Source organism: Callorhinus ursinus, unplaced genomic scaffold (genome assembly GCF_003265705.2).
Source record: "Callorhinus ursinus isolate GAN/ISIS: 27379988/994484 unplaced genomic scaffold, GSC_fseal_2.0 scaffold22, whole genome shotgun sequence".
In the NCBI taxonomy this organism is placed as follows: Eukaryota; Metazoa; Chordata; class Mammalia; order Carnivora; family Otariidae; genus Callorhinus; species Callorhinus ursinus.
In genome coordinates, this window is record NW_027397084.1 from 16,872,427 (window position 1) to 16,894,811 (window position 22,385).

General features: G+C 36.8%; 1 pseudogene; it reads left to right on the forward strand.

The window, feature by feature from the left end:
• Positions 1-1,069: 1,069 nt before the first annotated feature.
• LOC112837957 (scaffold protein ILK-like) overlaps positions 1,070-22,385 on the forward strand; it is a 128,308-nt pseudogene continuing 106,992 nt past the window's right edge.

The following is a 22,385-nucleotide window of genomic DNA, read 5'->3' on the forward strand; positions in this document are numbered from 1 at the left end:
TTATCTTTCTCCTAATGCCAAAAACACCCAGCCGCCTGCATCATCCGTGTGACTGCGCAAAGCAACTGAAGGAACCGAGGACACCTTTCCTCTTTGTGACTGATGCCATCCATTGCAATGAAACAACTCAGGATTTGCTTGCCTTCACCCTGACACTCAGACCAAATCCGAAGGAGTTAAACTGGATAATAATTCACATAACAGTCACTCCGCTATAAGCAGAACCTCTTTTCTAATGATAAATATTTCCCCAGGGGATTCTGTAGTCCATACTATAGTTTTTAATCTATCAATCCAAATAGACCCACTGAGCCCAGTGAAATCTTCCCAGTTGGTTTGGTTTTTTTTTTTTTTTTTTTTTTTTGGTTTGTGTGTGTGTGTGTTTCCCATTTCCTATTCTTTCTAGGAATGAGCTCCCAGATCACTTCCACACTCTCTGAAAAAAGATGTATTTCTATCTTTTTATCTGCCCAGTGTAAGGATTATTCTTTTTCTCTTCCCGAAGCTGTTTCCTCAGGACTTCAGGCTATCCGACAGTGTCTTGTCCCCTCCACCTGTCTAGTCGATTACCCTGGAAGCAGCCTCTGAAATACATGTAGATTCTTGAATGTTGAAGACTATTCCACAAGTTATATTTGGGACACTTTAAAATTGAGGTATGGCAACATGAAGACCGGCTGTGAACTATCTTAGTAACTTGGGTGAGAAGCAAAAGCAGCACTGGGAGGCTGAAAACATTAAAACAAAACAAAACAGAAAACCACACATGAAAATTAAGACTATTTTGAGATCTTGCATGTCTAAGAGTTTATACATTATTTTTAAATCAAATTCACCAAAAACAGAGATTTTATAAGTCCCACTCGTATCTGCTTGAGATATTAAACAGTCATGAAGAATTTCCCTTATATTTAATAAATTTGTTACTTTTGTTCTGTACAATTCTAGTGAGAATTTGTGTGATATGGAGATGTTGGTGTATTGACAATCATAACTTTCTTTTTCTCTTTCCAAATACCAATTTAATTCCTTTCTAGCCCTAAAGTGAGGTATCTAATCAAAGGGTAGCATGAGGTCAACTCTTGCATTGGACACTGTTGATAAGCCTGAGGTGAGGTCATCACCAATGTAATGACTCCTTATAGATTTACGAAGAGCCTGAAGCTCCAGTCCAGCTTCAACCACAGAATAAAAATACAAAAGGAGAGACATGACTAACCATTGCCAGCATTTTGCTTAGTTCACTTTGAAAAAGTGAAACTCTGTGCCCCAGTGTCAACTTTTCCTTGTGCACACTGTCTGCTTGTCTTGAAATTTGAGGAGAAGGAAAAAGAAAATTAAGAGAACAAGGGAGAAGTATTTCCGGATTCTGATATGATCCCAGATTCTAAAGAATGCCCCAAGAGTAAGAGAGTCAATCACAGCATGCCACTGGGTATAAACACAGATATAGTCCAAAAATCCCAAAAGAGTTAATTTGGGTCTTTTAAAATGTCTTCCTAGCTAGTTCTGTTCAAAGTGCGTAATAGAAAAATAATCTGCTTACATTATGTTTAGCAAATGCCAAAACACCTGATCAAATAAGACTTTTAAGGAATTCATATGCTTTATTTTAACTTCATTGTGAAATACTTCTTTTGTTTTGTCTCCAAGTGCATAATTCAATTTTCTACACAGATTGATGACTCAATAAATGTGATCATGTAGTGATTTACATTTGACACATACTACTGTAGCAGATGATATAAACTACAAAATTTTCTGTACTAATATTTTTATAATTTTGATATTGCACAAAAATTTACTGAGTGCCTATTATATACCAAGGCCTCGAGTATACAATAAAAACAAAACAAATATCAGTCCCTGACTTCTTGAAATTTTTGTAGTCTTATACGCAATTCATATGTACATTTATTCTATAGAGTGATCTGTGGAGTGAAGTCAATTTTGCTACAGGAGAGTAGCCCAGAGAAGCCTAATCTGCACTCACAGATCAATCACAGTTCTCAGTATTAAGAAATACTGCCCACTGGGGGAAACAACACATAATAAAAGTTGAATGAAACCTAGCTTTTTGGTAGGATTTTATATTTACAAGGTGATTTTCAAAACATATCAAATTATGACTTTAAAGGAAAGGAAAAGATTGCACCAATAAATAGCTATATATTGCTAACCATTAATGATTACTTATTCTCTGATTTTGTTTCTGGATTTGTTTTTAGTTGGAATACTATAATGTTTATAATCTAAAATTATACCTCAAATCTCTTGAATTTGACTTACTAAATGTTTATTTCTATGTGCAAGCCATGTGTTCAGTGCTGATACTATAAATATATCAAAGATAAACATTCCCAATTTAAGGAATTCACCTAATAGGTACATGGCCTTCTAAATGTCTCTTGGTTCTAAATGTTCTTGGTTCCAGGACTAGAGGGTATTATGCTAAGTGAAGTAAGTCAATCAGAGAAAGACAAGTATCATATGATCTCACTGATAGAGGAATTTGAGAAACAAGACAGAGGATCATAGGGGAAGGGAGGGAAAAATGAAACAAGATGAAACCAGAGAGGGAGACAAACCATAAGAGACTCTTAATCTCAGGAAACAAACTGAGGGTTGGTGGAGTGGAGGGGGGTGGTAGGGATGGAGTGGCTGGGTGATGGACACTGGGGAGGGTATGTGCTATGGTGAGTGCTATGAATTGTGTAAGACTGATGAATCACAGACCTGTACCCCTGAAATAAATAATACATTATATGTTAAATAAATAAATAAACAAACAAACAAATAAATAAATAAATATTCTTGGTTCCAGGGATGCCTGGGTGGCTCAGTTGGTTAAGCATCTGCCTTCAGTCCAGGTCATGATCCCAGGGTCCTGGGATTGAGCCCTGCCCTGCGATGGGGGTCCTTGCTCAACGGGGACTCTGTTTCTCCCTCTCCCTCTGCCCCTCCCCCCTGCTCTCTCTCTCTCTCATGCTCTCTCACTCTCAAATAAAATCTTTAAAAAAATAAATAAATGTTCTTGGTTCCAGTAACAAATATTTAGTCAATCCTAAAATATAATTCTAAAATAAAATTTTTAATTTATAACATCTAATGACCCAGTGAAAATAGTAAATTCATATTGTTTGTCACCATTAGATTTGTAGGCAAAGAAAAAAAGACCTATAGTGGTATATTATGGGAATTCAGTTAATTTAGTTTACTTCTTTCAATAACAGACTTGGAAATGACTATAGCACCTATAGATGGTCATCTACTTATTGATTATAAGCTAATTATTAATGAAACTTACAGTTGAATGCTGAAATTTTTGTTTATATTCAACTGTAAAAGAGCAACAAAGGTTAAAAAAAAAAACAACACAGACACACTAATTAATTACTTGAAGACTACCTTATGAAGCTCTTCCTAAACTTCAATACATCATTGGCAGCTCTATAATCTCACTAAAAGTCTTTAAATTACAGAAAGCCTAATATCAATGCTGGATTTTGGCATTAGAACTCTGTTCTCGTGGTTTAAAGATAACTGTATCTGTGGGTTTTAAAAAATTAAATAAGGCATTAGGGAATTCCGTTGCCTTGATAAGATTCTGGTTATTTATTTTGCACCGGTGAGAGTTGCCCTAGGGCACTCTTCCTCAGGTTACTGCCTTAATAGAATGCTGAGATATGAAAACAGAAAGTGCCAGTTGTAGTGAGGCATGTATGGGGCTCTCGCTAGCCCAGTGATGGGTTCGGCACACAGCTCTCTCCATTCCTGGGCTATCTGCTACAGGAAACAGCTGTGGTGTGATGGACAAACACTAGATGTGCACTCAATACGTTCTTGCTTACTTACCTAGTAAATTTTGACACATGTATTATCCTGACTTGCAAAAATGTTAAAATAATGTAATAGCTATTTTTCTTAGATTACAGGCTGCTGTGAAGATTAAATGAGTTCAGCTATGTGATTGTATGTGGTAATCTATCAAAGGTAATATAGATACAAGGCATTGTTATTATTTTTCTCATGGAAAAACCTTATCTTTGCTTTGTAGCTAATGTTGATTTAATATTACATCAACCATAGCCTCATGCCCCACAAAAATGAATGCAGATCTGTTACTAACAAAAGTTGACAGTGCTTTATTTCCACTCCTGATACTGTGTATCATATACACTGATAATAGGAATCTGGCAATGCAGCAATATGCTGAGCCACCTTTACATTTAAGATGGATGCCAGGATCTCCAGGACTGACAGAGGGAAGTAAGTAATGTACCTTTAAAAAGCCCTACCCCCGTTGTTGGGGCACCTGTGTGGCTCAGTAGGTTGAGCATCCCACTCTTGATTTTGGCTCAGGTCATGATCTCACGGTCCTGAGATCTAGCCCCAGGTCTTGGAGCCCCATGCTCAGCAGGGAGTCTGCTTTCCTCCCTCTTCCTCTGCCCCTCCCCCTGCTCATGCAGGTGCGTGAGCGCACTCTCCTTCTCTCTATAAAATAAATAAATCTTTAAAAAGCTCTACCCCCATTGCCATCACCGCACCCCCTCCCCAGGGCCAGCAACTGTGGAAATGACTGTGATGATTTGCCTTTGGTCCCTTCTATTCTCTTGGTATGACCAATTATCAATCCATAAATAAAAGCAAATTCACTCCAGGTATGCCTTTGTATCATCTCTTTCTTGCAAGATAATTTTGTATTGTTAGTCTAGTTAGCTCACATAACGTTACTTAAATTACGTAAATGTCAGTCCTTCTGAACCCTTTAGATCCCTGTTGAGATTACCTTTCTCTCCCTGAACTTGGGAAAAAGAAGGGCTATCTCACATTTCTTCTCCAGTCATCCACTAGGCAGTTGCTCCTCGACAACTATGCTCTCCTGTCCTCCCCAGGTTGAGCCAGAGAGTCAGTGTTCATCCCTGGTTCTCTCTCTCTCTCTCCTTTCTTTCCTTTAGTCCACTTCTCCTCCTGAATAAAAACTTGTGGGATATCTTCAAACCTTTATTCTCCCTATTGACAAGCAAGGTCAAAGGAACCTAACAGATTTTACCTAAGAGATGAGGTTGCTGCTATTTCATGGTAAAAGGGGATGGAAAAATTTCACACTTGTCTAAACACTACTCCCCAAAATACAAGAGAAAAGCATCCCAAAATTAAACTCCATATAGACATCCCATTTCCTGTTTTTCCTACCCAATTCTCCAAGTGCATCTCTCTAGCACTTTCTTCTTCTGATCCGTTTGGGAGGAAACTTCATCTATTATCAATGGGGTGAGCTCACTGTGAAATCCATCCCTCTTTCTTCTCACTACATGCATTAGTCAGCTTGGGCTGCCACCACAAAATATCAGAGATTAGGTGGCTTAAACAACAGAAACTTATTTTCTCACAGTTCTGGGGGCTAGATTAAGAAAGAGATCAAGGTGCCAGGATAGTTGGGCTCTGGTGAGAGCTCTCTGCCTGGTTTAGGAATGGCTGCCTTCTCACTGGGTCCTCACATGACCTTCCCTCAGTGTGTGCTTAAAGAGAGATTTCTCTCTCTGTCTTCTTATAAGGCCACCAATCCCATCAGATCATAACCACACCTTTAAGACCTCATTTAACTTTAGTTACGTTTTAAAAGCCTTATTTCCAAATATAGTCACATTAGGGTGAGGATTTCAACATATAAATTTGGGGGGACACAATTGAATCTATTGCAGTATATTTCTCCTTACTTGTCTTACCCTCAATTTTAATATGAGTCCCAATCTCCTAGAAATTCTAGGGAGAGTAGGTACTCTGTATCTGGACCATCATGAGGTCTCCGTATCAGTGAATGCTACAGCTAATGAATGCACAGATTTCTCTGGATTTTTCTGCTCAGTCCCTGCCTTCTGACATTATCCTACTGTCTTTGTCACTCTTTCTTTGTCTGCCTCTCTCTTTATCTTTCTCAAACTCTCTCTCTCTCCACCTATCTCTCTTGCTCTATGTCTCTCTTTAGGATGCACACACAGACAAACACACGAACTCACATCTCTCAAGAAACATTAATCTTCAGAGACAACACAGTTTAAGCCAGAGAATACAAATTCAAATGCTGCCAGGACCAGCTAGGTAATGTAAATATAGAATACAAGAGATAACATATGAAATTTGGGGACACGGAGAACTGGAGAATGTATGCTTATCTAAATGCATCATATTCAAATGCACTGTGCACAGGAAGCATAATGTCACCAAGCTGAATTCAATCTGTGAATTGGTGCTTTGTGTCCCTTGGTGTAAGAACAGTTTTAAAAAGAGAAATATCTTCCTAACTAACATATAGGTGATCAGGCTACCTATTTGCAGTGGATTTGACCTACCACTGCAATGGATAGCAGTGTTCTTTCTCTTCCTTCACCTCCCTCCCTATAATCCTTTCAAATGTGCCCCCTCAGAACTGCGGAAGTAATACACAAGTTCCTGCTTCACTGGGTTCATCCTGACACCCTCAAAGTGAAAAGAACATTTACATGTTCTCTGTTATATTCTCAGCCAAGGACATTTCCCTACCAGTCTCAGTCTGGGAGGCGGTTGGGTTGATTTTCTAACTCCCATAGGAGTCCTTATGTCTTATAGAAACACACAGGAAGTCAGTCACCGTCCTGCTCTGTCGAGAGCTGTTTCAGAAGGCAAGGGCGAAAGGCCACTGTGGAGTCCCTCATTTTGGTCAGCAGCAAACACCCTCCTGACTGCTACCCTGACTCCCAGCTAGATGTAGCTTCATAAAGGCTCTGATCTTTGGACTGGGGAACAAGTCAATTCTTTCTTCCTCTCTGCAGAGGAACTTGTTAGAGAAACATCCTCCATACAACAGAATAATTTCTCCCAGACTCTGTGCATAATATGTTAACCTCTAGTCCTCATGTGCTGTGTTTTATAAATAGGACTTCAGTTCCCTAACCTGCTACCCACCATCCCCCATGCCTCCACTGCAACCCCCACACAATCACATCCACAGACATAAGCCTATCCCCAACACTGAGGACCTGAAACAAGAGGACAAAGGAGGCCGTATACTGTATGTCTAAATATGTACTTATAAATAGTAAACTAACAATATTAAATAAATGTATCCTATCTGACTTTCATAAAAACCTGGAAATCCATGTTCAAATTTAAAATTTTTGGACATTTTGGAATTCACTGTGGAAGTGTGTGGAGCATCATATCTACACTATATTCTAGTCCATATTCTTGCTACTCCTTAGCTCTGTCTCCAGTGTGAAAGGCCCCACATACATGTGTGTCGCCACTTTGATAGGCAACAATACATTTGATCCTCAGTTTCTCCAGTCCAAAAGTGGACCTATAATACTTAAAGGATGGGATTGTTCAGAGGCTTAAATTATATAGCATGCTTTAAGTATTAGGTCTTGTATATAATAGGCTCTCAATAAATGGTCCTTTTCCTCATTTCCCTTCTTACAAACAGTGTATTCACTATTTCCAATAAAACTGTGATTATATAATTTGTACTTCTCACTCATTATTATTCCACGTCACAAGGGACAAAATGGAAACCAGGATGATGCGTGGGTCTCAGCCCTCATAGGTTACAATGTTTATTTTATGTTAGGCTATAATGAAAATGCTATTTGTCCAAGTAAAGAGGGCCTTTTTACATTAATTGACAACTGGAAGTGCAGACCTGTAGGGGAACCTGTACCCTTTTTTCCTAATCCTGCAGACGCGGAACTGCTTTCCCATGAAAAGTAGAAGTAAACGGAGAAAAGAAGAGATTGAAAAGCAAGCAGGGATGATGAGAACCAGGTCCCAAGGTGTGTATGTGCAGAACCTAACTAATAAGGAAACAGCCACATTCAGCCTGAGGTGTGGGACACATCTTTACCATTCCTTTTTCTAGGAAAGCTGAGGTTCAGTATTGCCAACAGAGAAAAGTCGCACATCATGGAGAAGGCTGTGAAGGTAAATTCCGAAGGCTGTGAAGGTAAATTCCAACAGCTATTCAGGACCTTCTGGTAATCCCAGTTGTCAGGAAGGCAGCTGCTGAGGTGAGAGTCGGTGAGAAGGAAGAAGAATCCCAGGTTCACTTCCAGAGGGCCTGCTGGACCTCCTGAGATTTGGCCTTGCACCCTCCTCCATCCACAATTTATGTCACTCTAATTCAGCCATGTGGCTTTCCTTCTGTTCTTTCCCAAAGACTTTTTAATTTTTTTTTAAATATATAGCTTTGTTGAGATACAACTTACATACTACATAACTCACCCCTTTAAAGTACACAATTCCATGATTTTTAGTTTTTTCCACAGATATATTTCACAGTTGATTTTAGATATTTTTATCAGTCACAGAAACCCCTCTACCCTTTAGCTATCACTCCACTGTCTTCTTGTCCTATATGCCTTGCCCTCAGCAACCACTAATCCACTTTTTATCTCTCTTTATTTTCTTATTTTGGATTCCCATGTGAATGGAATCATATGTTGTCTTTTGTGACTGGCTTCTTTCACCATAACGTTTCCAAATTTCATCTATGTTGTACATTTATCAATTATTCATCCCTTTCTATGACCAAATAATATTCTATTTTATAGATACACATATTTTGTTTATGCATTTGTCCATTAATGGATATTTGGGTTGTCTCTACCCTTCAGCTATTATGAATAATGTTGCTATGAACATTTGTGTGTAAGTTTTCGTGTAGACATATGTTTCCATTTCCCTTGGATATATATCTAAGAGTGGAATTGCTGGGCCATATGGTAACCGTATGTTTAATTGTTTGAGGAATCGTCAATCTGTTTTTCAAAGTAGCTATACCATTTTGCATTCTTATAAGCAGTGTGTGAATTCTAGTCTCTCCATATCCTTGCTAACAATTGTTATTATCTTATCTTACCAACTGATTTTTCTTATAGCCATCCTACTGGGTAAGAAGTGGCATCTCATGTCTTTGATTTACATTTCCTTAATGACCAATGATGTCAAGAATCTTTGCATGTGCTTATTTACCTATTGTATATTGTCTTTGAAGAAATGCCTGTTCAGGGGCTCCTGGGTGGCTCAGTTGATTAAGTGTCTGCCCTCAGCTCAGGTCCTGATCTTAGAGGCCTGGGATGGAGCCCTGTGTTGCTCAGTGGAGTCTGCCTCTCCCTCTCCTTCTGCCCCTTCCCCTGCTCATGTTTTCTCTCTCTCTCTCTTAATAAATAAAAATCTTAAGAAAAAAATGCCTGTTCAGATCCTTTGTCCATTTTTAATTATTTTGTCTTTTAATTATTGAGTGGTTAGAGTTCCTTACATATCCTATACACAAGTCCTTTATTAGATACATGATTTGCAAATATTTTCTCCCATTCTGTATGTTGTATTTTGAAAGTATTAATGGTGCCCTTTGAAGCAAAGTAGCTTTAATTTTGTTGATGTCCAGTTTATCTATTTCTTTTCATTTGTTGCTTATGTTTTCCAATGTTATGTTTAGGAATCCTTTGCCAAAGTCCAAGATCATGCAGATTTATGCCTACGCTTTCTTCTAAGAGTTTTATAGTTTTATCTTTTAATTCTTATTTCCCCTGCCTGGGACACTCTCACTTGGCTCATAGAGTGGTTAGTTCTTTTATTCTTTAGGTCATGTCTTCAGAAAGGTCTTTGCTGACCACTTTATCTAATGTTGGCTTTCCTCTCCACATATTTCCCTACCACAATACCATAATTATTTTCTTCATAGCAATTTCCATAATCAGAAATTGCATCATTCATTGATTCATTCATTCATTTGCTTACTTACTCACTTACTTACTTACTGTCAGTTCCTACCCACTAGAATATAATCTCCCAAAGTGTTGTGTTACTGCTGGGTTAATAGTGCTAGCACTTTTTAGGTGCTCAATGAGTAACACACTAGTGAATGGCAAGTGATAAAAAGGAAAATTTCTACAGGGTTCCAGATTAGAAACAGTACAAAAGTCCTGATGAGTGTAAAATAAGTGAATTCATGTTGATATATTCACCTATTAATCAGATACGTAAAAGTTGGATTCTACCTGTATTCACAGGTCAAAGTAGGACATTGGGGTCAGTATCAGAACCCAAGTTCCCAGGACAAAAAATATGTAAAATGGCAGAAAGCAAGATACAACATGTTTTATTTTCTTAGATTAATTTTCTAATAGTTAAAAAATTTAAGTTGATTGGAAAGCTAAAAGTTGATATTCAAAAAGTGAGGCTGATATTTAAAGATCACCTTGAGACTATTGATCTAGTCACAAAAGGTCAACTATTTGAATACACAAGTGATTTATACAAATTAAGTGCATTTAAATGCAACACAACCTGAAATAATTTCCACATTTCAATGTGTGTGTCCCTAGAATTTTAATTTAAAAAATAAACCACTATGAAATTATCTTTGAATACCATTTTATTTCCTGAGAACTTGAGCAATTTTCTAGCATTCAGGACTGTGACTGTAAGTACTATTTTTTGATCTTCTCCCACAAAAGCATATGATTCCATAAAGACTGTCAATCTCCAGGTCCATCATCCTCAAACTCTTGCAATTATTTTTTATTCTATCTTAACTGCATCCTGCCTGTACATCTTTCCATCCGGTATCAATTTAGGTATTCAGTTTTCCTGATGTTCCCACAACAATATTTTCTGAATCATTTTTAGCTTTATTTTGGCAATTACCAGCCTAGGCTACGATATCAGTTGGATTACTATATATTTCAGCCAGTTTTTCTGCCTCTAGATTTTTGCCACTATGGTCTCTTCACTCTCACCTGAAGCATCTTTAAGAAACACCATTTTTTTTAAAGATTTTATTTATTTATTTGACAGAGAGAGACAGCTAGAGAGGGAACCCAAGCAGGGGGAGTGGGAGAGGCAGAAGCAGACTTCCCGCAGAGCAGGGAGCCCGATGTGAGGCTCCATCCCAGGACCCTGGGATCATGACCTGAGCTGAAGGCAGACGCTTAATGACTGAGCCACCCAGACACCCCACCATTTCATTTCTTTATCTCCTTGTCAAAGACCTAGCATATTTCTTTCAGGTGTTTGAATTTGATTCTATCCCATTGGATAAAATTTGAAGCTCTCTCATGAACTAAGCTGATTTCTGTCTTTCTGCTAATGAAGGTTAATGACTTTACTATTTGTTGGACCTGCCAGAACCAGTTCTCCTCTGCCCATTCTATCGCCTCAATCTAAAATTGCCCTCTTCTGGGGAGCCTGGATGGCTCAATTGGTAGAGCATGAGACTCTTGATCTTGGGGTTATGAGTTCAAGCCCCATGGTGGGCAAAAAGCTTACTTAAAAATAAAATGGTCCTCTCCTTTCCTCTATTAATCTCACCTCCATTTTGGTTTTATGACCTTTGCCATTTCAGGCCTTCTCCAGCCTCAGGCCTTATCAGTTCCACAAAGATGAGTCCACAGATGTCTTAATCTAATGTTCCTCAAAAAATTAAAAGTAGAACTACCATACAATCCAGCAATTCCATTTCTCTGTATTTATCGGGGAAAAACAAAAACACTAATTCAAAAAGATGTATGCACCTCCCCATGTTCATTGCAGCATTATTTACAACAGCTAAGATATGGAAGCAACCTAAGTGTTCATCAATAAATGAATGGAAGATATATTGATGAAATATTATTCAGCCACAAAAAAAACTTTGCCAATTGCCACAACATGGATGGAACTAGAGGGTACCTTGCTAAGTGAAAAAAGTCAGAGAAAGATGAATACCATATGATTTTACTTACGTGTGGAATCTAAAAAACAAATGAACAAGGAAAACAAAAGAGAAACAAATTCATAGATACAGAAAACAAACTGGTGGTTGTCAGAGGGGAAGGAGGTGGGGAATGAATGAAGGGGATTAAGAAGGGCAAACTTCTAGTTATAAAATAAGTAAGTCATGGGGATATAAAGTACAGCATGGGAAATACAGTCAATAACATTTTAATAACTTTGTATGGTGACAGATGGTAACTAAACTTATCGTGGTGATCATTTTGTAATGTATAAAAACACTGACTCACTATGTTGTACACCTGAAACTTATATAATATTATATGTCAATTATAATTCAATAAAAAAAGACAGTCTCCTTTTCATCACCAATGCAATCCTACAGAGTCGAAAAGTTTTTAAAGGGATATCATCAGTTTCAAAATAGCATAAAAAAGAGAATAGGAGACATTTAAGCATTTTTTTACGTGGAAGGGAAGAAACTAGAAAAGAAAGCAATTAAGCTTACAGGCAAGAAAGAGAAGGAGTCAAAACAAAGTGTAGTAGAGGAGACAGAAAACAAAGAAATGGTGGGGTGGTAGTGGTGGTAGTATTTAACAGTAATAGGGACGTAAGATGCATTTTTCTGCTGTAGTAAAAAGAAAGAAGACTCCATATGTTTAAATTAAGAGAGATATTGAGGTTGTGAGATAGTTACAGAAACTCTTGTCAAAGTTGTAAAGCTTAGAAGTCCTGTGTAAGAAATACGCAGAGAATTAAAATCGAGAAGATAGTATGTGTCAGGCCCAAATGAAAAATATTGTCAGGGTGGTGCCAGCTTCTGAAGGGTTTCCGAAATTAGGTTTGTCACATTGATTTTAGAGAATGATTATGTATTTTACTCTTATTATTGACTCTGTGGTCTTAGGCAAGCTAGACCACTGTGCAAGCCTCCATGTCCTCATCTGTTATTTGGGTCATTGTGAGGACTGAGTGAAATGTATGTAAAGTACTTAGCACAATATTTGGCACATGGTAGGTACACAACCGAATTTTCTGTCATTATTAATCAATGATCTGAAATGCTAAGAAGGCTGAAAAATTTGAAGTTATTTTGATGAGATCCACAGGAATCCAGCAAATGTAATTAAAATGTAAAATTAAATGTAATTAAGCTTAAATGTAACTTAAAATGTAATTTAATGTAATTATTGAGGGAAAAAATTCCCACTTGACAAGAGATGGACAAATAAGAAAAAAACTTTTGCAGTAATGGGAATTAAAATTGACTCAAGGCTCTTCTTTCTAATGTCCATTTCCTGGTAATTATATGCATAAAACCCTTTCACTTGTAGTATTATTCATCAGGGAAATGTTTGTGAAATTCAGAGAAAAATGGTGAAATTCTAAATTTCTTCAATTAAAAAAAATGTCTGCAGGATACATTCATGACCAATGGCTCATGGACAAAATGTCAAGCCAAGAAAAAGGTGTTATTTTTAAAGCAGATGGTTTTGAAATTTTATCATAGTGAGGTACTCTGGTTCAATAGACCTTGGGAATTACCAACAATAATATCAGGAAAATAAAATTAATAGTTTACTTCTCAGGGAGAGGAACACTATACATTGACAAATAAGTTCTGGGAATTATCCAAATGCTGAAAGCAGTGTGCTAAGGCTCCAGATTAGCTAAGGCTGCAGTAAGATGCATCGATTTGTTCAAAAGGAATGGAATATCAGACAGGAGGGTGCCGTAGGTATCAGAAGGGAGAGACCCTGCAGTCAGGAGCCTCAATAGGGAAGCCATACTCTAGGCTGAGATAATGAACCCTCAAATGTTTAGTAGGAGAAAATGGCCTCATTTTTTTTTTTTAAATCCTTGAAAAACGTATCTCTCTGGCCATTCCGGGTCTATCCCGGCCCTGAAAGTCTACCAGAGCTAATAAGGAAATGGTCGTGTTTGCTTGCGAGATTATAAATGACACAGGTTTTCTACTGACAGTGAAGGAGATGAACAGCGAGGATGACTTTACTGAACATGATCACAAAAGTTAGGAGCATGTCTGTACATCTCTGTGCCTCTTACACACCTCTCTTCATAACCTGTCCACCCACCTCCTGCCCCCGCCACTGCACTAGCTGCCAGCTTCTTGCAGGCCAATATCAGCAGCTCCTCACCTGAGCCTGCTCAGGGCCTCTCCCTTCCTGCGCCAGTCTTGCAGAAAACCATGTGGCCCTCACGGGGTGCTTACTCTACACCAACGGGCAATCTCAGTCAACTCTTTTTTTTTTTTTTCATATATGGGCACTTGATTGGTTTATTTTTATTGAATTATAGTTGACATACAGTATTACATTATTTGCAAGTGTACAACATTGTGGTTCAACAGATCTATACATTATGCAATGCTTACCATGATAAGTGTAGTTTCCATTTGTCAACACACAAAGTTATTACAATAGTATTGACTATATTCCCTGTGCTGTACTTTTCATCTCCCTAACTTATTTTATATGTGCAGGATTGTAGCTCTTAATCCCCTTCACCTATTTTGCCCATCCCCCTACACCCCTCTACTTTGACGACCACCATTTTGTTCTCTTTATTTGTGAACCTGTTTCCATTTCTTTTGGTGTTTGTTTGTTTGTTCATTTGTTTTTATTTTTAGCTTCCACATATAAGTGAAATCATATTGTACGTGTCTTTCTCTGCCTGACTTATTTCACTTAGCATAATACCCTCTAGATCCATCCATGTTGTCACAAATGACCAGATTTCATTTTTTTATGGCAAATATTCAACCCAAGTGTCCATCCATAGATGAAGAGATAAAGAAGCTGTGATGTATGTGTGTGTACACACACACACACACACACACACACACAATGGAATATTAGCCAATCTCAGTCAATTCTAAGCAGATCTTAGGAGATTCCTCAGAAGGTATTGTGGGATTGAGTGCCCATCACTCATAGAGTAGATCTCGGTAGACACAGGCTTGTATTTTAACTTCTTCTCTATTTATTCACCTGTCCCTCATTCTTGCATCCTAAAATTACATTCTTCCATTGACTGTCTCAGGCTTTACTCTGGGGGAACCTAGGCTAAGAGAGAGTAGTTATTTTTGCCTTTGATGCACTAGTTTTTTTTTTTAAGATTTTATTTATTTATTCATGAGAGACAGAGAGAGAGAGAAGCAAAGGGAGAAGCAGGCTCCCAAGGAGCAGGGAGCCCGATGTGGGACTTGATCCCGGGACTCCAGGATCATGACCTGAGCCGAAGGCAGATTGATGCACTAGTTTTTCTTTGTAATTCCTTTTCTTTCTTGGAAAATGACCAAAGATCCTCTACCCAGGTGGTTGTACAGCTCTGCATATTTTATTTGATTGGTTTATTTGTTTGCTTGTTTAAAAAGGCAAATGATAGGAAATAAAGTTAAATTAAACTCACTTTAGGAGGAAAAAGACCCCAAAACTTGCACCAGTGTCTTCTTTTGTGTGGATACAAATTTAACTCATAGTCCATGTTAGCTTTGTGTCATCCTGATATAGTATCCAGTTATTTAATTGAGCACTACTCTAGTTATCACTGTGAAGGTATTTTGTAAATGTGGTGAACATCTATGATCAGCTGACCTCAAGTCAAGGAGATTGCTCTTGATAATTTGGGTGGGCCTCATCCAGTAGAAAGGCTTTAAAAGTAACAACCAAAGTTTCCCAAAAATGAAATTCTGCCTCAGGCTTATAGCATCAACTTCTACCCAAGAACTTCCAGCTTGCTGGTCTGCCTTATTTCAGATTTGCCAGCCCCCATAATTACATGAGCCAATTTCTTGAATTAACACTCTCTCTCTCACAATGTATATGTATATGTACATGTAAGTTGTATGGGTATGTGTATATATATACATATATGTATATATATTTCTTATTGGTCTGTTTCTCTGGAGAACCCTGACTGATACATCATGTAATATTCTAAAGTTAATATATTGTATAATACATTACCTAAAGAAATAATTTTGCCATCAAGTTAAAATATTTACATTGGATAAATAAATAAGGAAGAAAGTACAAATCCTTCTTACAAAGGAATTCAAAATCATGCAAATAAATATACTCCCTTCAGGAAGGTGAGCTGGCCTTAATACTCGCTTTCAAAGAGTTGAGTAGGGAAAGGGAAAAACAGTAGCTTTATAGTGGAGAAACCTAGCAAACACTACCTTAACCAAACTTAGCTTTGTGAGTGATATCATGTGGATAGCATATACCCTCAATGTGATATGACAAGAAAAACATTTCACCTCTCTGTTATTCTTTCCCCAAAACCTATAACCCCATGTTAAACATAAGAAAAACATCAGACAAACCCAGATTGGGGGAAATTTCACAGGACACATGGGTGGGACTCCTCAAAACTGCTGAAGACTTGAAAATCAAGGTAAGACTGAGAAAATGTCAGAGACCAGAGGAGAGTAGGGAGACCTAACAGTTAAATGCACTGGGGTGCCTTGAATTGAATCTTGGAAAAGAGAGGGGACATTAGTGGAAAACTGGTGAAATCCAAACAAAGTCTGAAGTTTATTTAATAATAATATACCAGTATTCTTTCTTAGTTCTGACAAATGTACCACAGTAGTGTAACATGTTAAAATGAAGGATACTGGTATATGAGTACTATTTTTACTATCTTTGCAAATTTCTGTAAGTCTAAAATTATCTGAAAATTAAAAATATGCTTTAAAAAGAGAAAATACTTACTTACGCTCACTATTAGTCATGACAGTACATGATAAGTTTGAGAACCATTCCTGACCTAATTTTTTAAATTTCAATGGTTAAAATATTTTTATTTAATAAGAAAACACTAGTAATTTAATAATCATGAAAGTTACATTATGCATACAGAAAGAAAACCCTTCACATAAAAGCAAAATTTCACAATAACTGAGTCAGTATTCCTCAACTTTTAGGAGAAAAATTCTAAAGACATTAAAATCAGAGAAGAGTATCAGATAACATATATTATGACTTTTCCCCTTTCATTTCATCTCAGTTCACTCTCGAAAATACATTCTAAATTGAAATTTTATGGATGATCATGTAAATTCTGTTCTAATATTCATAATATTTCAAAGATGATCTATTAACAAACCTGATATTTTTGATATATCTGTGCTAAATTTTGGTTACATAATATTGGAAATAAATATTTAATATCAAAAGCAGGTTACTTTAACATATAATGTATTATTTGTTTCGGAGGTACAAATAATACATTATATGTTAAAAAAAAAAGAAGATAGAAGGAAAGGAAAAATCAAGGGGGGGAAATCAGAGGGGGAGACAAACCATGAAAGATGATGGACTCTGAGAAACAAACTGAGGGTTCTAGAGGGGAGGGGGGTGGGAGGATGGGTTAGCCTGGTGATGGGTATTAAAGAGGGCACGTTCTGCATGGAGCACTGGGTGTTATATGCAAACAATGAATCATGGAACAGTACATCAAAAACTAATGATGTAATGTATGGTGATTAACATAACATAATAAAATGAAATTTAAAAAAGAGCAGGTTACTTAAAGTAAGAAAAACTAAAATTTAATAAAATAATATCTGTGTTTATATCATTGATATTTCAACATGCACTGGCAAAGCATTATGTTGCACAAGGGAACTAGAACTGTTTTTGAAACACTTTCCTTTTTCTTTTATATCTTTATAAGACAGTAAGAAAAATAATAAATTTTTGGTTAAATAACATTTCTGCAGCTCAGTTTATTTCACATTTGACTCATAATATTGCTTAAAAATATAGAGAAATAGTATAAAATTAAATCACGTAATAAAAAATAATTTCTATTTACTATCTTTTAAATTCACTGAGACCAGATTCTACATCCACCCCCTGTTCTTTCGTGACAGATCTTAACTTGTTTTTTGATTAATATCTTTAGTCTGCTGGTTTTGTTTAGGGCAATATGCCCAGTGAAAATGCTTATACCCCTATTTTCCCTTGCAGTTAGGGGTGGTTTTAAGACTTCACTATGTGCAACAAGATCTAAACAGACGTCTACTAAGAAGGGGCTTCTAAGAATGCACGGTTTCTTTAATAAGGAGGGAAGTCTTAGCTAGCATGTAACTTTTACTCTTTGTACTTTTTCCTTTTTATCCTGACTGGGACATAGAACCAAGTCCTGGCGGTAGAGCAGTCATCTGTAAACCAACAGGGCAATGTGCATAGGAAAGCAGAACAAGAAGCTTAAATAAATCAGAATTCTTGCTTATTTACTTAAGCAATTTAATCAGCTCTGGACAGCCTACTTTCAGATGTCTCATAACTGATAAACATAAACCATTATTTTGTCAAAATGTTATTGTTACATTTCTGCTGTCTGCAAATCCCATTATCATGTATACTGTGTCAGAAATTTATTATAAATCTGTATGCTCATTCTTAGTTTGAAATTATAGCCCATTTGGATATCGAATCTCTTGATCATCCAAAAGGTGGAGAAAAGTTTTGTGGCATCTTTCATTGAGGTTGGTAATTTGAGAATTACAGGACAGTCCTCCTTCAACACATGTACAATTCACGAGCACCATTTCAATGCTTTCTCAGTTAAAGGATGATTTCATTTTTCACAGAGAAATTTTTTTCAAAATTATCTACATGTGAACAGTGTTTATATATTGGTGTATATGACTGCACTTTAATTCTCCCCTCTATTAATGCTGCTGTCACCCATTCTTTATTTAGTTGTCTCTTTACATGACACTCTTACACGTGGATGGCTATCCTATAATTATATAATTTCATGCAATCACAGCAACTGCATATCTTTTTTATATGTATAATGTTTTCATTTTTTATTATTATGTTATGTTAATCACCATACATCACATCATTAGTTTTTGATGTAGTGTTCTATGATTCATTGTTTGCATATAACATCCAGTGCTCCACGCAGAATGTGCCCTCTTTAATACCCATCACCAGGCTAACCCATCCCCCCACCCCCCTCCCCTCTAGAACCCTCAGTTTGTTTCTCAGAGTCCATCGTCTCTCATGGTTCCTCTCCCTCTCCAATTTCACCCCCTTCATTCTTCCCCTCCTGCTATCTTCTTTTTTTTTTTTAACATATAATGTATTATTTGTTTCAGAGGTACAGGTCTGTGACTCAATAGTCTTACACAATTCACAGCACAGTGCAACTGCATATCTTTCGATAAAATATAGTTTTCTTTAAATACCAATCATTCTTTCTTCTTAGGTATTTTATATATTGTTAGGAAAAAGTTGTAGAATGTATTCTATTCTCTGTGTTTTCTAATTCCAATGTTGGTTGTTTAGGATGTTTGGCAGAATATAGCAGAAAATCTATTCTACAAAAGTGGCATAAATAAGATGAAAATCCCTCACATTAAGAAAGCCTAGAGATAGGCAGTCTGAATATGTTATTGTGGCTTCATGTTGTCATAAGAGAGTGTGGTAAAGTCTCTTAGTAGACAGTCTCTGTAGTAAAGAATTTAACCTTATTCAAGGGAAGGTCTGGCCTTTTTCTTTGGCTCCTGAGAGGTAATTTCTAAGCCCTTAGAATACGGTGTTTGTTAAAAATATTTTTGTTTACCTCAGGGCCTTAGGTCAGTCATATGTAACAATGTGATGTGGAGTAAGAACTTTGTGCTACACCAAGAATGTGATCTAGGTTGGGGACTTTGGGACAGACAGATAATAATAATAAAGAGATTTAGGATGGGAGCTCTGGGTCACGTGGTATCAGATTTTCAGAGGAGATGGAGATGGAAGTCAGCTTTATATAGGCGTCCAACAAGGTTTACATTATTGAGTCTCTATAAAGACTCAAGACAGCAAGGCTCTAGCAAGCATCCTGGTTGGCAATATTCAGTGCATATTGTCACACATAATTGCTGGGTAATTAATGCTGTCTACAACTCCATCAGGAAAGGACAAAAAACTGGAAGCTAGAAGCTAGATGTTCTGTGCTTGGGCTCTGTTTCCCGGGCTCGGGCCTATGCACCTCTTCCCCTGGCTAATTTTAATCTGTATCCTTTAACTGTAATATACCATAACCATGAGCTTTCAGTGAGGTCTGTTAGTCCTCTAAAAATTAATGAACCTAAGGGTGGTCTTGGAGACTCTTGAATTTGCAATGAGTATCAGAAATGAGGGTGTTCTTGTGGACTATTCCAACTAACTTGGTAGGGACCCAACTTCTATTTTTTGTCCTACCCAAGGATATGGCTTATATTTCCTAGGTTAATTTATGGCCCACAATGGCTGTTGGAATACCAGATATTATATCATCAATGAACACTGAAAGAAGCATAAAAGGTATAATTACAAGTAACTGTCCCTGCAAGCTTAAGTAAACTTGTTATATGCAGTCTTCCCCAAAATTCCAAATAGCATATCTAGTCACAGCTCTTTGGCTGGGGCTTAATCACATGGACACATTTAACTGCAATGGATATTGGGAAGTCTTTTGATTCAGTAACAATGTACTCAGTAAAAACAAAACAAAACAAAACAAAATTTGTTACTTAAGGAGAAAGGAAGCATAAAATTTGAATTAGAGAACTACTGATTTCTGGCACATGATTCATAAACTGTATACTTAATGTAACATAAGCAACACATGTATATACCTGTAAATTTGTGTTCTTCCTTAAGGAATAAAAATTATTTTTAATATCATTTTGATAATGGAAATAAAATATTTGAACATTGGACAGCTGGTTTTAAAAACCAGTTAGATGAAGGTATCCAAGAAAAATAAAAATGTTAAAAATGTCCAAATTGATTCACACATAAATTATCACAGTGTTATTCATAAGATTTTTTTTTTTTCTTTGAGACAGAGAGAATGAGAGAGAGAGATAGCACATGAGAGGGGGGAGGGTCTGAGGGAGAAGCACTCTCCGCCGAGCGGGGAGCCCAATGCGGGACTCGATCCAGGAACTCCTGGATCATGACCTGAGCTGAAGGCAGTCACTTAACCAACTGAGCCACCCAGGTACCCACACAGTGTTATTCATAAAAGCCAAAACTTGAAGCAATTCAAATGTTTGTGTACTGAAACATACATGTTTTTAAAATATGGTAAGTCCATACAATGGAATACTATTCATCAATGAAAAGGAACAAACCACTGATACATACATACTATAACATGGCTAGATCTCAAATCATTATGCTTAATGAAAGAGGCTGGGCAAAAAAGACCACATAGCGAATGATTGAAATGTCCAGAAAAGGCAAATATATAAAGACAGAAAGCAAACAGCAGACTGAGAAAGGGCATAGGGAAACTTTTTAGGCTAATGGACATATCTGAAAGTTGAATTGTGATAATGATTACATGATTCATTAAGTTTACTAAAAATTTTTGAGTTGTATTCTTATAATGAATGCATTTTACTGTACATAAAATTTTATCTCAATAAAACTATTAAAAATAAATAAGTTAGGTGAGCTTCCAGGGAAGATGTGTCAAGGAGCTTCCCTAGCAAAAGTAGAGCTCTGGGAAAGGAAGTGTTTTGTAGCAGTCTTATGCAGTGATTCTGAAGTGTGTCCTGAGGATGCTACATTACTATTATATAATGAAGCTTGTCACAGGTGTTCTTGTACCTCACCCTGGCAACCTATGGATGGAGCCAGATAATTTTCATTTTAACAAGTTCTTCAAGTGATTATTTTTCACACTAACATTTGAGAGCCCCTGGTCAAAAAAGATAGGTCATTCAGGTTAACGATATAGTGCATTAAGGCTTCGGGTTAGGGATAAATGGAGAGTGGGATGTTTTTAATATCCACTAGAATTTTCTTTTTACAGCATGATGCCATGATTTGTTCAAACATTTAAAGAAAATTATACATTGGTTCATAATAATAGAAATAAATTTCTTTCAAGTTGTAAAACCAAAATACCTTAGGAAATAAAGACCTACAGTATAAGGTAAAAGCCTCACACATAACCATTTTTTGTTTAATTGAGAAAGATTGAGAAAAGGGAGGAATTTGGACTGGGACTGGCTGATTTAATCACAACAAATCAAAGGAAAGTTGCTTAAATTGTCGATATAGTTCTCTAAGTGTCAGAACGATAATTCAAAGTTTCTGAAGGTAGAAAAACAAGAACAATGCAAATTCATACTAATTTTGTCTGAGCTCAAGGGAAAAATATGATATGGGGTAGACTCAGAATAGAATGTTAATTTAATCAAGGTTAAGAAGTCACAGTATAGATGTTTTCTTAGTATTAGGTATGTCATCTCCTTCAGAAAGCAGAAAACGTGCATCCATTTCTTGAGAGAAACTTGCCAGTTCAAAGACAAAAGAGAGAACAGATTTAAAAATATAATAACCATGATCTAATCCTAAATGACTGAATGGGTAATTATAATTTGGAAAGTGACAGAAAGTGGGGTAGAGAGTTAAAGAGCTTTGAGGAGTCAAAATAATTATTTTTCAAGGAAAATCAGTGACGAATGGGGTCCTAAGATTTTCCATAGGAAATTCCACATCATTCTGGAGAACAGAGAAAATGACAAACCACACCTTAGAATTGTTCACTTAAAAAGTTCTTTGCTTAAAAACTCAATTAATGAGGGGCGCCTGGGCGGCTCAGTC